The sequence below is a fragment of the Crotalus tigris genome, unplaced genomic scaffold, assembly GCF_016545835.1.
Source record: "Crotalus tigris isolate CLP2741 ecotype Arizona unplaced genomic scaffold, ASM1654583v1 scf7180000018371.15429387391:27106975, whole genome shotgun sequence".
Taxonomy (NCBI): Eukaryota; Metazoa; Chordata; class Lepidosauria; order Squamata; family Viperidae; genus Crotalus; species Crotalus tigris.
Window position 1 is genome coordinate 6840365 of NW_024096970.1, and position 19471 is coordinate 6859835.

The following is a 19471-nucleotide window of genomic DNA, read 5'->3' on the forward strand; positions in this document are numbered from 1 at the left end:
ACGGAGGAATACCCGGGGGCATCCCAACAAATCATTCCCCGCAAGAGAGCTGGCACACAATTCCCAAGGTTGGCCTGACCTTACCCCAAAATCCTAACAGGGGGTCAAACATACACAGAAGCTAGTGAGGAAACCAAGTCCCGACTACAAAAACCTAGCACAAATTCAGGGAAAACACCTGAGTTTTGGGAAAGTACAGAAACCCACACGAGCCCGAACACAGAATGGGGTTCAAGGAATGGACAGCCTCCTGACAGGTCTTGGACTGACCTAGGAGGTTCTACAGAGATGCCCAGCAGCGGCTATCACTTCAAGGGGCCTGAGGGTCTACAGCTAGGTAGGTCAACCAGGTCACAAAGTAACAGAAGCCCTGGCCTGACGAGCCCGGTGGGCCAGCAAGCAGGCCAGGCATCGGGGCACAGTCCTTGGAAGACACCAGGGCACAATAGAGAGAAACAGGCCGCACGCCTCCTCAGTCAGGGGACTTATGCCAGTAACCCAGAGCTAAGAAGGTCACAGAGAGCAAAGGAAATCTCCTAAGTATCTAGAAGATTACATAACATTGCTGGCAAGGCAAAAGCCAGTAAACAGTGGGAGCACTGGGGAGCACAATGTCATATAAATAAATGTTGTATGTTGGTAGTAGTTTTAGCCCGGGGGAAAGGGGTGTTATGTCCCGAGCCTTGCAAACGGCTCGGGGCGTTTGCAGGCAGTCCCGGGCAGGTGCAAAGCTGCCCGGGACCAGACAGGCTGTCGCAGCGCCGTGCGCATGCGCGGGTGCTGGCGCGGGAAAAGTAACCCATTTACCCGGGAGTTGCCTATATAAGAGGCTGCGAGGCGTTTTGGCGAGGCTGAAGCCATCTTCCTGTAAGCTGAACGCTGAATAAATGAAACTGAGAACTCCAGCTGCTTCTCGTGTCTGTTTTCCCGCCACGGACTCAACACAGATCTAGTTCATTTTTCAATTGTGTGTTTTTTAGTTGCTTTGGTTTTTTTTCCCCCCAGCTTCTCATTCTAAATTTAGACGCATTCTGCTTTCTGAAAATTATCTTGCTGACAGGCAGATGGACAGAATGAGACCCAAGACTTTTTACATAATTTGTAACATTTCATTGGGTCGGAAAGAAAAAAGAAATATGAAACAAATAAACAAATCTAAATTTCTGTTGGTGAACCAAAACCAAATTGGGGAGATGATTTTTTAAAATATTTTTTATTAGTATCTTTAGTGAAAGGTAACATTTTTATACAATTTGTTAAAACAAATGGAAATAGAATGGAAGAGAATAAAATGGAAGCAGATTCCCATTGCCTTCTATTGACATATTTTATGTATTTCCTAGTCTAGCCTACAATCCTGAGATTTCTTGTTGCCTCTCATTAATTACTCACCAGGCCTAACCTACTTTCTTCTTCAAGATTATCCAACTAATTTAAATAATCATCTAATGCTGCCATCTAGCTGGTATTAAACACGTGCTTCTCTTTCTTCCTTACTAAAAATGACAGGAAATCTAGCAGTTATTAAACTTCACATATCAAAAAGGCCCTTGAAGGCCACAAACAGCTAAAGTGTGAGCAATGCATTTTGAAATTCACATTACCTGAAAGGAATATTGGAAATGAATATGATATTGAATAATAAAATACAGGAAAACTTATAAATGGTTTGTCACATTAGAATGACTATTTTGCGTGTACATATTTTATCAGTGGATTCTTGTGAATGGAACTAAAAGTCTTAAGTCTGAGAATATTTTATGAATGGAACCACTTCTATTTCTATCATCATCATCATCATCTATAGTTTCCACATATCCAAAGAATGGAAGTATATTTAAAATAAAATTACAGAGCAAGATGACTAACTTTTCTTGGGGGAAGAAACTAAGTGTTAATTTGATTTTTATTTTCTAAAAAGTTTCTAATGGAAGATATATAATAAAAGTTTGCAAAAATACATGTGACATAGGGAAATTAAACTGAGTTTCCCTTCTCCATTTCACTTGCCAACAGAATTATAATTACTCAGCTAAATTGATTGGCAGTCCTTTAGAGACAAAGGGCCTACTTGTTCACAACATAGGTTTTTAATTAAAAGGCTAACTGGTTGAGAAATTTGGATGGTTTCAAAGTATGGTCAAGTATATTCAAGAGAGCTCAATCTTTCAATAGCTATTACCTATGACAGTTCAATCAAATATCTAGGTGAAAAGTAGCATGTATAATGTTCTGTACTAGTAAGTGAAGGAGAAGACAATGGCCAAAGAAAGTTAAGTGTTGTTCACTGCATGAATGCATGTGATGGCCCAAGTGAAAAAAAGTATGCTAGGGCTTTCTGTCTTCTACAATATCCAGACAATTCCAAACGATTTCATGTGCATGGCCACTAGTCAGAGATTATGGAGTTTTAGTTGAAAATTACTGGGAATACCCATCCTGGGAAAATCACAGGTATATATATCTTTGTACTATTTGGCAGAGCTCATCTTGTCCTCAAATCTAATTCCTTTTTGCACATGATCTGTATGTTCGGATTGCAATCACTGATGCACTGTGCTTTCAGAGTACTTTGAAATAAAGAAACATAATTTCTAGTGATTGTTATGTTGTAGGCAGTAATGTTATATCCATTCATGCAAGTATAGCCCATTGAACACAATGGATTTATTTCAATGCAATTTATAGGACAGTTTGGTTTGTTGATACCTATGAGGTTAAAATCATATTTTGCAAAAGGATTGCAGCTACAGAGATAATTACTAACTAATATTTATTGCACTTGTCTATGTAAATTTATCTCTAGCAAGCAAACAGTACAGGGCCTAAAAAGACATTTAATTTCAAAAGCAATCTGCATGAAATAATTAATCCCAGCTCTGAACATATCAAATTCCTTCTGTCTATGCCAGTAGGCTCTGCATATAACAAATTGTGTGATATTATTTTTTCTTGCATAACTGCATAGTTAGTGTTGTGGCAGTTGGAATGGAGTCAGTGTCGTCTCTCTTATTTTATAAATCAGCATGCTGAAAAATTCAAAGTTGCCTTTAGATTTAGAATTCAGGGCCACTCAAAGCTGATGTCTAATTTCATTTAATCTTATAGATGCCTGGGGAAAAGGAAAGTAACAACCATAGTACAATGAGATCAATTGATTTAAGGAAAATGGGACATTCTATGATGACATGACCTTTACAAAACCCTGAATTATCATGCCTGGTGGATATAATTAACTTTTTAAATATCTGCAAAAAAGTCATGAGCAGGCTATTTTTTAAAGTGATTTATGAACACCAACGTTGAATCCTTATAAGAATTTTTGGAACACCTCTCCCAACATTTGATTTTGTTTCATTAAAGCTCAAACTATGGATACACAATGTAGTTTATCCACTTGTATTGCCCTGAGGATGCCTACATTGCCTTATGCGGACATAGAACAGAAATTGAAGTTAATTGAATAATATTCAATAACATTCTTCTGAAACATTGCAATTGGAAGACTGTAAGCTACCCAGAGTAAGATGAGCAGCCAATAAATTTGATAAACAAGCAAACATCTTGCTCCCTCAAGATCAGATCCATAACCACCTTTTTGTCTTTCAAAAGTCCTTCAAGACATGGCTATGCTAACTAACCTGGTGCCCCAATGGCTGATGGAATAGAAAACACCACACTTCCTCTCTGTGTTCACATTGCTTCCTCCCTCTCTACCCTGCTTAGTTTTAATTGAATTTTTAAATTTAAGATCATTATTTATTGTTTTGATATTTTATACTGCATTTGATTCAGTATCTGTAAGCTGCCTAGAGTTGCCTTTGGCAAGATGGGTGGCATACAAGTTTGGTAAATGAATAAATTCTGTTAAAGAATGACTTGTTCATTCTCCATTAAATGTTTATATAATTCCAGATACTGAATGATTTTTCCTGTATCATATTCTTCCACTTACATATTTTTCTGTATTAATGGTAAATTTTGTCTGTGACAATATTTTGTCATGTGGACTTTGCATGCTGCTCTTTCAAGTCAAGATTGACTCATGGAAATTATCTCTATGTTACTTTGAATGTAAATCAATTACTTGATTAAAAGTACACTTGTCCACTTTATCCATCTATCCTAAATGTTTCCACCTTTCAGTTCAGTTTATTCTTTTTTTTTTTAGACATGCAACATATCTAAAGAAAATGGGGAGATCTTGGTATTTGCTGAGCTTGGTATAATCATATGCATGTTTACTCAGAAATATGTCACGGTATATTTTATGGAGCTTCCTCCCGTGTAGCGTGCATATAACTGCAGCACTAAGTACTTTTAAATAAATGGTGTCTTAAAAATCTACTGCTTAGCATGAACTGAGAAATAATATAGAAATTACTATCTTTAGCAGTGATTAGTACCAGAGAATAGGGGTTTTAGTGCATATACTGCATGTCTTTAAACAAATTAAAATTATCATTTCTAGTCCTGTCATCTGTTATTTAAGCATAACTTGTCTCATTTTAATTCTTAGAAAGATAAATGTAAAGGAGTCAAAATAAATGAGATCCTGAATAAGTATTTAGTTTACATAATGTATGTTTTCTGAGTCGGAGTGTTGTGCTTGGATCAGCAGAATAATCAAGATGATGTTTTTCTTTCTGTTATTAAATTTGTAGTCAACTCCCTCCAGAAGATTCACAGCAAATTACCACATATTATTGGGGGGGGGAGTACAAATGACAAGCAATATCAAAGAGCATGTATTATCTGGAATAGCTATTCCATTGAAACATGAGGTTGGATGAATTGTTCTTATTAAGATATGGTTCACAGATGACTTTAAAAAGAGGATTAGGTAATATCATAAAAGTTCTATGGCCCAATTGCCATATTTAAAGTTCTAGTAATTTTCATTAATCCAAAACTTGCTTATCTGTTTTCCAAGGGCCTTATATTCTTTAAGTATTCATCAATTTTAATGATGGCAGAATTTTGTTTGATTCTTTGAAACGTAATTTCAGGCATGGAAGGGAATGAATAAATCTGTCTGTTTTGTTCTCTATTTTATTTAATATTTTAAACATTTCAAATTCTTTGGATACAAAAACACTTCTATGTGTCAGAAACAATAAATTATGTCAGACATGTTACCTCTGGGCATAAGACCTGTTCAGTAGTGGCATCCTGGTTATTTCAGAGATTAATGGACCCTGGACAAAAGTAGGCCTTCTTTAGTTAAGGGGTGAATTTCCAGTCAGATTTCTTTTCCCCTACATCAGTGTTTTTCAAACTTATAGTAACAACTTTAAGATGCTTGAATTAGTTCTGGGAGTTAAAGTCCACACATCTTAAAGTTGTCAAGTTTGAAAAACATAGCCCTGTATGCTTATTTAAAAAATCTACTGAAAAATATTGAAAGATTTTTTTTTCTGAAACCAGAGAGTTGGACACGCTCTTTTAAACATATGGCAATGGGTCTTCTATCTTTAAAAAAAATCTGCATGGTTAGCTTTTTACAGATCAAATACAGGCCATTGGGCATTTCTTGAGAGCAAAACCTCACAGTGTTTACCAATATCCAGACCACTAGAAAGGCAACCTCCATCCATTTTTTTCTGCCAGGCATCAAAAGTACTTACTGTAACATTTGGGCCAGCTCAGGCAATGTTATTTTGTTCTATACTGTACCATTTCATTGTAGTTGAATGCCTTCATTCCAATTGGCTTTTGTTCAGTGGCAGGGACACCAACTTCTGCCTCCAGTCACTGCCATTACAAGATCTTTTCAAATTCACTAAGATACAGTGAACTTGAAATAAAGGAATAAGGAACAGGGATCTGCCTTTTTATGTGAAAATGACAGAAGTTTTGTCATTTTACCTTTACAGCCAAAATGGTAAAATTGACCAGTATGTTATGCCATACTGCTACAATGTTATGCCATACTGCTACATTTTCAGAAGTTGGAAGAAGATGGCCACTTTCTACATTAAAATAAATAATCAAATCTTTTGTTTCTACCAAATATTATTTATGGGGGGGGGAAAGACTTTACATCTGCTGGCAGTGCCCTAGTTATGCACCTCAAATGAAGGACTAAATTTGCTCACAGGAGAATCCATAGTAGAATGGTGGTGACAATACAGAATTAAACCTACTTTCTGAAGAAAAATCCACCATAACCCTTCATACTATGAGAATGAACATATAGCAGGAGGGGAGATGCTAGAATACCTTTTTAAAATTTATTTTATATATCATTTCCTATAATTTTCCTATTCTTTATTGTTGTTATTAAAAACCACTAGGATATGAGGTATGTGCCTGAAAAATGACTAGATAAAATTGTTGTTTCAGCCATAGGTTATGGGGACAGATGCAGATATCTTATTTACACTTATACAAAATCTCTTTCCAATTGTTTATCTTGCAACATATAATATTTGTCTTCTGGTATGAATTCTCTTTTGTGTTGAGCTAAGGGAGTGTTTCTTAAAACTTGACTACTTTTCCCTTCTGGGAGCCGAAGTCCACATATCTTGGAAGTTGCCACGTTTGATAAATAGTGAGCTAATGACAAAAGTTGACTCCTAACAACTTTGATGGTGCCCATGTAGTTTTCTTGGCAAGTCTAGAAGGAGTTTGCCATTACCTTCTTCCAAAATATATATTTTTTTTCCCTGAGTTCCTAGTGTAGTCTACCAGCTCTGGGATTTCCTGGCCTTCAATCCAAGAAGTATTTCAGGACCCTGCTTAGCTTTCAGCCAAAGTTAGTGACTTGAACCAATCTTTAAAAAAACAAAAATAGGAATAGATAACTTTGAAAGTGCAACCAATGCAGACTACTTAATAGGAGCTAAATCGGGCCAGGCATTGGAAAAATTGCCGCTTCAGTGACAGAGCCATTTCTTTATGAGCAAAAGTTCCAATCTTTGATTCCAGTGTTTCCAAGTGCAGAGTACCACTTAATCCAGCTAGCTCAGTATTGTGCATGCTAATAGTCTGATTTGGCTGGATTCTGATGTCATGCTAAGCCTGAACTTTCAACTGCCTGAATTCATCAACCATGCCATAAACAAAGGCACAATGGCAGAGGGCAAAAAACAGGTTGATCCAAAGTATGTCAACTCCCTTAGTAGCTGCTGCTGCACGGATAAAGGAAGCGCTGCTCTTTTCCAACCTCTTCAAACAATGTAAACTCAAGGTATTTCTCTTGGCGAGTAACCAGGAATTAGCAGGTGGATACAAAAGTTAGGAAGAGGGAGTGAGACCTCAAAAGCAAGAGGCAAGGATGGAGATAGCGAAGGGCGACTTGACTGAGCTTCCAGCTGGGCCTTCAGGCAGATAATTCTTCCCGTCCTAAAACTCCCCCTCCCCAAACACACGCACAGAGAGAGGGGGGGGCTGAGGAAGAGAAAAACACGCTGCCTCTTCCACAACCCCACAAGCCAAAGCGGCGCTTTGCAACAGATGGTTCCAGGCATCCCTCCGTCCCTCCCCTCGGCGCGGTCCTGCCTTGCTCGCCGGCTGTTCCGTCGGGAGCCCCTCGCGAGGCGCACCGAGGGAGGGCGGGACCCAGGCCAAGCAGCGGCTGTGTGGTCTTGCAGGGCGCGCGCGCCGCTTTTCCATTCCAGTGCACGGCTGGCTGGCGGACCTGCCGCGGCCGCCGCTTCGGGGTCGCAGCTCGCTCGCTACTGCCAGGGCGAGCGCCCGCTCCGCCTCAGTCTCCTCCTGGGGTCCGGTGAATTCGGCGAGCCGAGAGCGGTGCCGCCTCGGCCCTTGTGTGCGCGCGCGCGCGCTGGAAAGAAGCGCGCTTGACTACAGCCGAAAGGGCTGCCTGCGGTAAGTTCCCTGGCTGGGGCGAGAGGGGAAACCACCCCCGTTTCTCTCCCACCCGCCTCCCTCCAGTTGCAGCGTTGGAATTTTGACCTTGTTCCTGCATCTGAGGCACCCGCGGCAGGAGAGAGTCGTTGAGAGTGCCGCCTTTAGAAGTGCGGGGATGGGAAAAGGTGGATCTCGCTGCTGCTGCTGTTGCTGCTGCTGCTTGGCCGACCCCGGCGGCGCTGTGTTTGTTTTCCATTGGGGGGCTTCGAGCGAGAAGCCTGCCCTTTAACTTTGCGTGCGGTCTTGTGGGTATCTTTTCTCCAGAAGTCCCGCAAGATCCTCTTGCTTTCATGGGAATAAGGGATGGAAGAGTAGGCTGAATCTGTCTCCAGTGACTTTCAGTTGACGCTTGGAACAGTTTTCAGGGTAGTTTGAACCCTGGGAAGACCAGATAATGTATGAAGCAGGAGGTGTGTGTGTGGGGGAGAACGCCTGAGTATGTGCAGAATAATTAGTGCTTCTTTAATGTTGAAGCTTCAGTCCCGGTTAAAACTTGAGCAGCTGCATGAAACCTGCTTTGGGTAGATTCACTGAAACCTTTTGACTAAGAGAAGATGATGCTTTCCGTACCGTTTGCAAAAGCCAACTGAACTGACAGTTGATGGGCTGCTGAGCTCCACTATATCTGACAACAAGGTAGTACAAGGCAGATCACGTGACACAACAGCTCTGCCTCTTAAACACCATGCTTCTTCAGGCTCCTTATTTTAGACAACGATAGACCTGACCCATTCCCACTTCCTTTGTTTTGAGAGAATTGGAATGTCATTCTTTGGTGTGAGCTTGCATGTGGACTGCATGCTTCAGTGTAGTAACAGGTGTGGATAATCAATCACATCCCAGCTGACATTAGTTACTGAATGTTTGACTGGAGTAAATTGAGTGAGAGAGGAGTGACATTTACAAGAAACTGATTAATTTTGATCCAAGAATCTGATTTCATAATCCCCCAAGTTTCCTTAATGGATCTGTCCATATAATATGGCCTTTTCAACCTGCAGTGTTTAAGGATTCTTTCATAGATCTACTTGAAAGCAACTACTGCTAATGATAAACTTAGAGTTGCCATGTTATTTCATTATGTCGTGCACTTGGGCTAAATGCAAGTTCCCCCACTCGGTGCCTTCCAGATGCATTGTCCTCAAATCTCCTAATTCCTAGTCAGTGTGGCCAACGGAGATAAATTTAAAAACACCCAATTGGCCCCTTAATTGGAACAGATAAAAAGTTCTTGCTGCCTTGGTCTGTGCACTTGTTATAATCATGTTGCTTCCAAAGAATTCATCTAAGTGATTCATTCAGCCAGTTCTAATATTCATGTTGGTTTGCATGTGATATCATTGGGTGTCTGGTTGCCTACTTTATTAAGATTAATGATGCAGAAAGAAGCCATACAAATAAAATGCTGAAGAAAGAAGTTTTCCTCATTACCACTTAAAAGATATTTCTCTTGATTCATTTCAGTTAACAATTATTGCTTGTAAGCAAAAACACAAATAATGGTTATAATGTTTTATTATACTGTATAGAGTGTTGTATAAGGAAGGATTAATAGAACTATTGTGATATTGATAAGTAAAAGTAAGAAAGAAAATCATAGAACCAAAAACTGTACAAAGATCTTGGTTTCACTCTGACAATATAAATCCTGTCGAAGTAACAATATCTATCTATTTAGATCTCTTGAAAATTTTATAAAAATATGTTTGTGAACATGCAGATATGCTCAGATAATTGTTTGCAATGCAATCAGTGCGAGAAAATGAGAATTAAAGTGTACTTCAGGATTCATGCCATATAGTTAGTATTTTTAAAATATAGCATTCAATCAGTACAAGAAACTGAAAGCTTTTGAAGGGATGCAAACTCCCAAAGATATACTCTGCAGGCAGTTCTTGTACTGCTTGCTTCGTTTGATGAAATACCAAGAGCAAAGAACTATGAATTATACTGGCATTGGGTCACTTCTGCACTTTTTGCAGCTTTTAGAATTAGCTGTTTAATAATGGATATGCCACTATACGATCTATGTATAATCTTGAGGATAAGAATTAGAACCTTAATTTTAATGCTTTTGATAATTTGTAAGGAAAGTAAACTTGGGCTTTGAAACAAAATACAATAGGTTAGATCTCAGTCACAATTCAGATGAATATTACATTTCAAAATAATCATAATTGTTATTATAAATGGTCAAGGATGTTAGCAAACTTAACCCAAGGATGTGTATAAATGTACTTATCCTTCCACACTGTGAAGCCCTTTAGATATTTTGAGCTATAAATCTCAACATCGTTTGCATTTTGACAATGCTGGAGGTGCTTATGGGAACTGTAGTTCAAAACATTCTAATGGAACTATGGTAGGACTGTATTCTATAGTGAAATAATATAAAATAGATGCAACATATAAAAGCAGTGTATAAATAAGCCTATGAAATAGGTACAAATAATTCAATATTGGGATATTGAATGCATTGTGAATGTTGTCATAACATAGGAACCATGCTGGGCATACCTGATCATAAATTTCACTTAAGCAGACAGCAAGGTGAAGTTGCTTCTTACCTTGCAGAAGTTTGTTTATTTGATATTTATTCAATTAATATTCCACTTTTCAGTACAAATTAACATTAAAGATAATTGTTTTTTTTAAAGAACCACAATACAGATTATCAAACATATAAAATGAATAATTCCAATTGCTTTTAAGAATGTTGTGTAGATATATATTACAGGATATTTTAAATATTAAAAGAGTAGTATTGCAGACACCTGAAAATCAGAACTTTTGCCCTGAATACATCTTCAAAAACACTTTTTATGCAGATCTTAATAGCCATAAAGGTAATTCCCTTAGATGGTTAGATATTAAGCTTTAAGTCTTAAATATGCAGGTAGTAGTAGAATACTTATAAGCAATTAGCAATCAATGCTGAATTTCATTATAATGTAATTCCAGTACAGCACACCTATTAATAGTGCGGGTGTAGTTTATACTAGGTGCAATTTTAAGACACGAAAATGACCTCTAGAGCATGTTGCAATAGTATAATAGATGTTCATGGCAATGATTGTACTATTTCTACCTGGCACAGCTCTTTTAAGTACCAACTCCAAGAAATGGAGACAATTTAGATCTAGGACTGCAGAATCAAATCCATAGTCCTTGTGGAAACACTATATTCCTTGGATGTTAGGAGTTTTATGTCATTTCTTTTACATGTACAATAAAGCACAGGCAAATTGGCAAGCAAGATGAATTGCGAATCCTAACCAGCAGGTGGTTTCCTCTTTCTCAGCTCACTGACATCTGCAGGTAATGCCATGCTCCAGAATAGTTCTTCTTTGTATAGTTCTTGGGATTAAGCTCCAGTAAATAGGGATGTGTGAAATTTTAATTGGGTGGGTGAAGATTATGTGTACTAGAGTTCTAGCCTTAACTCAAGAAGAAATACTACATTTTGTTCCATATCGTTTTGAATCTTCCAGTATCTAAGAACTGCTTTTTTGAAAAAGAATCCCTATAAGCCATCTGAATGGCTTTTCTTGTTGCAAGACTTGATTCTGTTTACTTTCCTCACTGTTTTTAATAGAATGAAAGGGGCAAACAGATGCAATAAAGTGTTGCAGTGGCAAAAACTTTATGTATCTACATTATCCAAAGTGTAGTCTAGATCTTTGATATGAATCTTGATAGTATATTGATAGCCATCCTTGCTGTAGAACTGGTTCCAGATGTAACCCACCTTAGACATTGTTTTATGGTTTTCACTTGAGGGTAAAACAATATTAGCATATCCTATATATTTCATATTCAGTTTCTGATTTAGTATAGATAATCCTCAATTTATGAGCCCAAAATTTCTGTTGCTAAGTGAAGCACTTGTTATGTGAATTTTACCTCATTTTATGACTTTTCTTGCCACAGTAGGAGATTATAAGTATTGTAGTTTTTATAATGTAATATGTTTACTTTATAACTCTAGTTATCCAGTCTCCTAACTTTTTCAAAGTTTGAAATATGTATGCCTGGTAAAATTAAACTACGACTGAGATTGTAAATACCCTAGCAAAATGGTAAAGACAAATTTGATTCATGGAGACTTCATGAACCTATTGTCAGCAATACAGAGGTAGTTTGCCACAATTCTAGGATATTTACCAGTCTAACCTACAATCTGGAATTTCTTGGAAACCTAGTTATTTAGCAAGAATTAACTCTTCTTAGCTTCTGAAAAGATCAACACATGCTGCCATTCACTGAGATACTAACTTCCTCAGATGCCTACACTCTAGTGGTAGTCCAGCTTTCTGAGCTGCAGTGGTGACCTGATAGAAGTAAAGTCTTCATCCTGGTTCATCCAAGCCGGGAATAAATAAGCAAACATGGCGACTGCTTTGGGAAGAAGGTTACAGTTTATTGCAGAAAGATGGTTCTTCAGGAAAGTGCAGAGGAGAGAGAAGGGAGAGCTGAGCACATGGGGCAGTAGGCTTTTATACCCCCTCTAGCCTTGTTTGGAATAGTTTCCTGTTCCTGTGGCATGAACCTTGAGGCTGTTTCTGAGTGTTTGTCTAGGCCTTGATATCTGTGGTTTTAATTCTATTATCATATCCTGCTTCCCAGTGATGGGGCTGACTCCTAGAGTTTGAGTGGGGTATGCAGATCTTCTCTTTTGTCTTCTTGATTGCTCTGGCTTCAACTTTCTGATGGTTTTACATCTGCATTTGTATAGGGCTAAAGTCTTGCTTGGGGCAGAGAGATAGATTTGGGGCCAGGTTTGGTTTTAAAAAGTCCTTTTGAGGAAAAATATATTTTTCTGCCCTTTTTAATATTTCTTCTCTGGGCTAACTTCCATCAGACCCAAAGGAAAGTCTTCTCTATGTTGCCACATCTTGCAGACTGATTGCCAGTACTAATCGGTTCAATCCCCAAATTTTTGTACTGTATTAGCCCTTATTTTTTTCTAATATTTCACTTTCAATACAATAATTTTTATTCTGGTTTCATTATTTTAATTGGGTTTGTCTCTCCAGGGTTACTTTCATGAGAAGCATTATAGAGATTTGGTTTTTAAAAAAATTGCTCCCTGTTGAAACACAAATCATAGAGAATAGAACAAATCTATGAGCCAAATCTGCAGAAAAACCTTGAGTTGAGTCTATAATAAGAGGTTCTTTATTGGTAGTCCTTTCAGGGACAAATGAGATATTGACCAAAATGTTTTTCAGATGGCAAAGGGTAATGCATGCAGGTACATGCTTGTTTCTAATCATTGTTCTGTTCTGGTACAGCATAGAATTGATGGTGCCTTGGATGCATGCCTGAAAAACCTTGCTGAGAACAAGCAACAAGGTTCATGATTGGTTTCAAGAGGGTACTTGTACAGTTAGAATTGAAACAGGAACTCAAGTTCCAGGAGCAGCTTAAAGACAGTTGATAGGATTCTTTTGACATAAAAAGAGTGTCCTTTAATCAGCAGCTTTCCAGAAATTGCTTTTTTTTTATGTGCACAAAAGCCTTGCTGTAATATTTTAAAAATATCGAAGGGTGGAGGTAGAATGAATCCCTTGACCTTTGCCATCCAGTTAACATCTTTCAGTTTAGTGCTGATAATGTACATCTACTATGATTGGTTCTGCCTGTGTGATTGTAGTCTTTTAAATCCTGTAACAATGCCCTGGTATTAGTAAATGGTAATTTACAATGGTAAAGCTGGTCTTATTCTATTGCTATCTTATCTACAGATCACTCAGAGTATAAGCTAAATTGAAGCATACCTGAGCTTACTTGCTTAACTAAGCCTCTTTTAGTCTGTGAAGAACAATTTTTTTAAAAAACAACTTTTTGGTTTGGAGCATTGTATGGCAAAACTACTAGCTGTTACTCCTGCCTGAGGCCTTTCTCTTGTCTCAAGTTCAGATGATCCTCGACTTAACAACCATTCATATAGTGACTATTTGAAGTTACAATGGCACTGAAAAAAGTGACTTATGGCCGTTTTTCACACAACTATTGCCATGTAATCAAAATTCAACATCCCTATTGTCATGCAACATCCCTATTGTCATGTAATCAAAATTCAGACGTCTGCCATCTTGCTCATATTTATGACAGTTGCAGTGTCCTGGGGTCATAAGGTCATAAGCACTTTTGTAACTTTCTGACAAGCAGAGTCAATAGGGAAACCAGATTCACTTCACAACTGTTTTATTAATTTAACAACTGCAGTGATTCACTTATCAACCGGGGCAAGAAAGGTTGTAAAATGGGACAAACTCACTTAACTATCTCCCTTAGCAATGGAAGTTTTGGGCTCAATAGTGGTCATAATTCAAGGACTACTTGTATGAATCCTTAAAAGTCCTTAATTCAGATGCTTCTTTGAGGTGTTTAGAGTCAGTTGTTGGGAGTCACTGGTCCTTAGTTTAGGTCTGCCACTAAATCTGCTGAACTTTATCTGGATTTTAGCAGTCTATGCTTTCCTGATACTTTCTGAGCTTCACCTACGTTGTTCCCAACTCAAAGTTCATTGTGGCAGTAGCTGAAAAGATAGCATCATGCCAGTTCCAGGAATCACTAGGAATATATGGTACTGATTTAACATCCTTCATATATTTGTATCAATTCTCAGAACCATAGGGATGTCTTTAAGATTTCTTTAAATTTAATATTTAATATAAAAATGTTTTCAAAATATACGCTGAAGAAGGTTCATAGATGTCTTAAAGACTTTAAACATCACATGGGAAGATGCTGAACTATTCACCCAAAACTGAAAATACTGGCAATTCCTTGCTGACTGATATACTATATAACATAGGACAGTGATTCTCAATCTGTGGGTCAAGACCCCATTTGGGGTCGAACGACCATTTCACGGGGGGTCGCCAAACAACGTAGTCCGCCATTTTTCCCCTTTTCCTTAGCTGTGCTACTCCCTTTTATTCTATTGGCTTTTGAAAGCCAATAGAATTAGACTCTATTCAAGAGAGTCTATTCTATTGGCTTTCAAAAGCCAATAGGAATTGTCCAGGCTGTCTCTGCCCTGCTAAGCCCGCTAAAAGTCCCATTCTGCAAACAGTGCTACACCAGTTGAGTAGTCCTCGACTTACGACTGGTTGAGTAGTCCTCGACTTACGACCGGTTGGGGGTCGCGGCATTAAAAAGGTTGAGAACCACTGACATAGGAGAATCTAATGTTAATGTTACTTAATAATGTTTAAGCACTTTACTCTTTTTACAGAATAATTATTGATCCCCCATCTTATTTAATACTAGACATCAATGCTGTACTAAAAGAGCATCAACATGACTTATGTTATTACTTATTCAATTTTTAAATTATTCCATGCCCAATGCAATTACTAAACATTATGAGATACCATTCAAAGCATACAATTATTTAAAAAAAAAAAAAAAAAAAAAAGAAATTTGTGCTGCTATCTTACATTGAAAATAAAAAAAATGAAACAGATCAGGACTTGGAATAAATACTTAGGAGGTGGAGAAAAGAATCAAATTTCAGCATAACAAGACAAATTAATCCAAGGTGGTATGGTAAAGTCCGAAGTAGAAAAAGTAAAAAGTGCATTGGAAAAGATATTGAAGAGGAAATCACAAGCACAGGCTCTTCTTTGCTGCTGTTTTACAGCAGTTACCCCTCCGGCTTGCAGTTATTGGGATTCTCCCTTACTGTCTACTGTCCTCTCTTGTAGTTAGGTGCAAAGAATGAAGATTTTTAAGGTTACAGCTTTAAAACTTGGAATCTAGATTAAATAACTATAGTTCATACATTTCAAACATTTTATAATTATTTCAAAGCCTGACATGCATATAAAACATATGCTGATGTTACAGTTTCATAGATAGACATTATGCATTACAGTACAATGGTATTTCAGCCTTTTGACCCAGATAAACCTGTATGAGCAAAATACTTAAGTATCACAATGTTATAGTTTAAGATTTGCAATGATAAATGTGTACTTTTTCTTCAAGCACAAATACCCAAAATAATTGTATGCTTTGAATGGTATCTTATAATGTTTAGTAATTGCATTGGGCATGGAATAATTTAAAAATTGAATAAGTAGAGAGAGAAACATTAACTTTGCATACCCTTCCGTTTTTATATAAATAGCTTCTGAAAATAAGGAATTCATTAGATCAATACATTTAGAAAATGTGACAACACTGTTGTATGCATGAGAACACTCATTGCCATCCAAGTCTGTTCTAAAATCAGTGACAAATATCCTGTTTATGATCACATTGTGGGTTGGTTTCCAAGTTAAGGTCCCAGTTTTCTTGAGGGTAGAGCAGGGGTGTCAAACTTGCAACATCATGTGACGTGTTACAACTTTTTTTCCATTGCCAGCAATGGGGTGGGCACAGTTTCGGCATGACGCATCCGGCAGTTTGACATCCCTGGGGTAGTGTCTCAATGATAGAAGTCTATGTTGGGGAAAACATAGCTAGTCCTTACACTGTTTAAAGTTTATTTTTAAAGTATTTTCTTATTTGAAATGAAATTTATTACTTTTTATTACACAAAAGTTTGTTTCCCAATTTAAAAAAACTCCAGATGGTTTGCTATCACACCTCATAGTTACTGCAGCCGGTATCACCAATAAAATTCAAATACCTTAAGCATATTATCCTGTTAAAACCAATCAAAACAAAAATGACAACTAACACTACTACTTTCATATGTCCACCAGATTCTTTTTGAAGAATCAATAGGTTGGTGACCAGACAAATTTCATAAGGAATGCTATTCCATAATGAGATTACAAGAGGAAGTCTGCCTTCAGATCCTGTCCCTTGACCATATGTTGATGGGGATTCTAAGTATCCCATCCCAGGATGAATGCACAAAATGGATTAATTCTGAATAGAGGAGAGGGTCCTGGTGGTATATAGAGGCAACGAATAACAGAGCTGGAAGAGACTTTATAGGTTATCTAGTCCAACCCCTTGCCCTACACCATTTCGGACAGATGGCAGTTCAGTCTCTTCTTGAAAACCTCCAGTGATGAAGCACCAACAACATCTGAAGGCAGTCTGTTCCACTGGTTGATTGTTCTTACTGTCTGGAAATTTCTCCTTATTTCCAGGTTTGATCAGTTTCCACCCTTTATTCCTTGTCTGATCTTCAGGTGCTTCGGAAAATAGGTTGACACCCCCCCTCTCTGTGACAGCCCCTCAAATATTGGAACACTATCATATGGTGGCAACACTTTGAACTGGATCATGGAACCTATTGATAACCATACCTTGTTCGTCCAGTCGGTTGCATTTTGGACAAGTTCAGTAATCAAATAAGTTCATTGTAATAGTTTCAGTATTTCAACTTCAGTATTCAATATTTCAATAAAATATTGAATACTTCCAGCATAAAACAAACATCGTGTCTCCAAAATAAGAGAAAATATAACATTAGTAAAGTATATTAAAATTATTAACATAGAATCACAAAATATAAAATAGGGAAAAATTTTTATCAAAATACAATCTATAGTCTAAATATTATATACCATTAAACTAGGTAATTATAGATAAATATATAAATACCAGCATAATATAATATAACCTAATAATTTTGAACTATCCTAACTGACAAAGATCTTAATGCTTTCTGTAGCCCTGCTAGGATTAGATTAGGATTATTGCAACTGTAATCCAATCAAGTAGAAGCAATACAATAACAAGATAAAACATGATATAATTGTAGTTGTAGTTATATATATCGTTTTTAAAAAGCAACAGCAGTTTTACACAATAGAACAAAAGAGTAACAGGTACAGAGTCTGGTTTTCTCCTCTAAATTATCAATGTTGTTGTTGTTAACTGCGAAGTCGTGTCCGACCCATCGCGACCCCATGGACAATGTTCCTCCAGGTCTTCCTGTCCTCTACCATCTTCTGGAGTCCATTTAAGTTCACACCTACTGCTTCAGTGACTCCATCCAGCCATCTCATTCTCTGTCGTCCCCTTCTTCTATTGCCCTCAATCTTTCCCAGCAGTAGGCCCTTCTCCATTGAGTCCTTCCTTCTCATTAGGTGGCCAAAGTACTTGAGTTTCAACTTCAGGATCTGGCCTTCTAAGGATCAGTCGGGGTTGATCTCTTCTAGGACTGACCGGTTTGAACGCCTTGCAGTCCAAGGGACTCGCAGGAGTCTTCTCCAGCACCATAGTTCAAAGGCCTCAATTCTTTTGCGCTCCGCCTTTCTTATGGTCCAACTTTCACAGCCATACATTGCAACTGGGAAAACCATGGCCTGGACTATAGGCACTTTTGTTGGCAGGGTGATGTCTCTGCTTTTTAGTATGCTGTCTAGATTTGCCATAGCTTTCCTCCCCAGGAGCAAGCATCTTTTAATTTCTTGGCTGCAGTCCCCCCCTGAGGTGATCTTGGAGCCCAGAAAAATAAAATCTGTCACTACCTCCATTTCTTCCCCATCAATAGGCAACTCCAGTTGCTGAATCCATTTACCGTAAATGCCGGCATACAAGGCGACCCGGCATATAAGACGACCCCCGTCTTTATAGCCAGGCCGCATTCCTAGAACGTCGTCTTATACGCTGGAAACTACCAGTATTTCCGGCGTATAAGACGACTCGGCGTATAAGACGACCCCGTCTTTGGCGCCGATTTCAGCGCTCGCGGAAGTCGTGTTATACGCCGGCATTTATGGTAGATCTCCAATCTCAGTAGATTAAGCAAGTCTTAGGGACTAACTCTGTGTCTACTGATTTGAAGCCTGACAAGAACTAGTAGACTATGTCATAGACTGCAATTCAAGAGGTAAGAGGCAGCCAGCTACCAATGAGTACAAATAGTCCTTGATTTATGACCACAACTGAGCCCAAAATTTATGATGCTAAGTGAGTTTTACCCCATTTTACGACCTTGTTTTTTACAGTTGTTAAGTGAATTACTGCAGTTGTCAAGTTAGGAACACAGTTGTTAAGTGACTTTCCCATTGACTTTGCTTGTCAGAAGGTTGCAAAAGGGGGTCATATGACCCCAGGACACTGCAGCTGTCCTAAATATGAACCAGTTGTCAAGCATCTGAATTTTGTTCACGTGACTGCAGTGATGCTGCAACAATCATCAGTGTGAAAAATGGTCATAAGTCACTTTTTTCAGTGTGGTTGTAACTTTGAATGGTCACTATATGAAGTGTTGTAACTCGAGATCTACCTGTAATAGGTCTGACTCAGCACAGCTCACTCCTAATTCCAGTTCAGTAGTAAGGAGTCAGAAGCAGACTTTGGGAAGAGTGCCAAATCTTAAATCACACCACCAGTTAAAGAGGCTCCTCAAGGGAAATGGACATTAACTCTAATTAAGTGCAGTCAGGAACTGTGGCTATTTAAAAGTATGCTCCAGATCCTCTTCTCTTGTTGGACCCATTCTTATTTCCAGACCTGTGTTCCTTTAATACTCTGCTCCAGATGCTTTCTGCTTCTTGCCTTGTAATCACACCTTTCAACTTCTATATCAGCTTTCATGGAACTTTCTGGTGCTTCAGCCTACAGATTGCCTTGAACGATTAACTCAGTATTCTTGCCTCTGAACTCTCCTAGCTTG

At 38.1% G+C, this 19471-nt stretch overlaps 1 protein-coding gene across 2 annotated transcripts in view; it reads left to right on the forward strand.

Annotated features, from left to right (window-relative positions):
• The first annotated feature begins 7507 nt into the window (after positions 1-7507).
• The window catches only part of SULF2 (sulfatase 2), a 298168-nt gene continuing 286204 nt past the window's right edge, over positions 7508-19471 (forward strand). For both annotated transcript variants that reach the window (XM_039351249.1, XM_039351250.1), the window contains exon 1: positions 7508-7830. The gene's annotated coding sequence lies outside the window, so the exon portion shown is untranslated. The remainder of the gene's footprint in view (positions 7831-19471) is intronic.